General features: G+C 65.0%; 1 pseudogene; it reads right to left on the bottom strand.

The window, feature by feature from the left end:
• Positions 1-711: 711 nt before the first annotated feature.
• On the bottom strand, positions 712-1733 carry LOC120298648 (annotated as a pseudogene).
• Positions 1734-2023: the final 290 nt, after the last annotated feature.

Below are 2023 nucleotides of genomic sequence, written 5' to 3' on the forward strand. Positions count from 1 at the left end.
CCGTGGGGAAACCGAAGGGGGTCGTTTCCTTGGGGGAGGGGCTCCCCAACCTGCTTCCCTGCCCTCCTGCCTCTGAGCCCCACAAGAGGGCTTGAGAAGGGTGGGCTTTGAGCAGGGCCTCTGTCTGTGTGGCACCCTGCTCAGTTCCCCACTGGACACGGGGCAGGTTAGGCCAGCTGATCTCCCCCTCCCCCGCCTCTCCCAGCCTCCCCATTAGCTCTGTTGCCAGCATCTTCTGCTCTTTCCCCAAAGCCCCCCTCCCCCCAGGCCTGCATGAGCTAAATTTGGTGAATATTGTGGGGGGGCAGTGAGATCTTAGCAAGTTATGTCAATTTATTGTGCTCTCTCCCCCCCCATGTAAGAAATTATTAAGGTTCCCCTCCCCAGTGTCTGGGTTGAAGTCCTATTTCTTTCTTAACCTCCAAAGCTTGGGGTGGAGGAGGATGGGGGCTCTAGAAACGGACCCCTCCCCCAGCAAAGGAAGAACACCCCCCCCCCCCAGAAACTGCAGAGTTCAGTGAGTTCAGCAAATGGCAGAACTGTTGCTTCTCCAGCCCCGACTTTGCCCCAAAGAAATCCTGTTCCTTTCCCTCAGCCCCCAACTGTGCTTCCCTGGGGTCAGGCGGGGGGGGGGCTTCGGGTGACCCAGCAAGACTGCTCTCCTCCCCCCAGTCTCCCTCCCAGGACCACAAAAGCACAACATTCTGCTTGTTCTGGAGAAACTTTTATTGCGTCATCCGTGGGCTAGGAGGGGCTCCAGGCATGGCGAGGGGGGGCAGGCGGCTGCTATGCCTACTGGGAGGTCTAGTGGTAGCGGTAGGCCAAGGCGTGGGCCACCACATTGGTCAGCTTCTGAAAGGCGGCGTGGGTGCTGGGGGTAAACTATTCCCCATGGTCGCCGGCCAGGATAATGATGACGACGTTGCCCAGAAGCTGGAAGAGAGGAGGGGGGGGGACTGACACCTGCTGCAAGAGGAGCCTTGGCTGGCATCTCTGCCCTTTGCCCCCCCCCGCCCCACCCCTGCCCCCGCCCTGACACGGAACCCAGAAGGAGCAGTGGACATGTTCAGACGCTCCACCTTTCCCTCCTGGACTGCGCCAATCAATTGTCCCTCTGATCCAGGTCAGCCCTGTGACCGGACAGCGGTCCCTCTCCTGGGAGACTTTTGGCTCCTTCCTGGCCCTGAACGGGCCCACTGCCGCCATTTCAGGGCAGGACCCAGCCGGAAAAGGCTGCCCTGGTGCCAAGGAGAGGAGGTGCCCAGCCCGGGAGGGAGGCGGGGGGGGGGTTCCACCTCACCCTGAAGTTCTCGGGGTCCACGTCCAGGGGGTTGGCGGAGATGGCGCTGGGGCCGGAGAGGTTCCCGAAGTCGGCGAAGTAGCGCTGGGTCCAGGGGTACACCACCAGCAGTCTGCCAGGGGAGGGAGGGAGAGAGAAAGGGGGGAGGAGGAAGAGGAGACGGTGGGGGGGGGTCCCTGCGGGGCCTGCCCTGCCCTCCCCCGGCCCGGCCGCAGCTCTTACCTCCCGAGGCTGGCAACGTCCACTGCGAGCACGTCCACCTCGCTCCAGAGGGCGGTGATCAGCTGCTTCTGTACGGGCGTCCAGTGCACCATGCTGGCTGCTGGAGGACGGAGCGCTGGAGAGACGGTCGGCGACGAGGAGGAGGAGGGAGCGAGCTGAGCCCGGACCTCGGGGCCGACTTTTATACCCTGCGCCCCGCAGCCCCGCCTACCCGGAGCGGGCCTCGCCCGGACCCGCCGCCTCCCATCCCCTCCCTCCCTCCCTCCCTCTCTGTCGGGGGGGGGGCGCAGAAGGCCGCTCTCCCCCGTCCTGCTCCAGCTTCCTCGGCGCAGGAGCGCCCCGGCCGGCCCCAGGCCCCGGCGAGGCTCCTCGGCGCACTTCAGCGCTGGGCTCGTGTCCGGGACGCGACTGGATGTGCTGCGCCTTTCCTGGACCGGCAACGCCAGGTCCGCGTCTGAGCCCAGTTGCAGCCGACCCGACCCGTTAACCTGGCCGAGGAGC

The sequence above is a fragment of the Crotalus tigris genome, unplaced genomic scaffold (genome assembly GCF_016545835.1).
Source record: "Crotalus tigris isolate CLP2741 ecotype Arizona unplaced genomic scaffold, ASM1654583v1 scf7180000024118.148816, whole genome shotgun sequence".
In the NCBI taxonomy this organism is placed as follows: domain Eukaryota; kingdom Metazoa; phylum Chordata; class Lepidosauria; order Squamata; family Viperidae; genus Crotalus; species Crotalus tigris.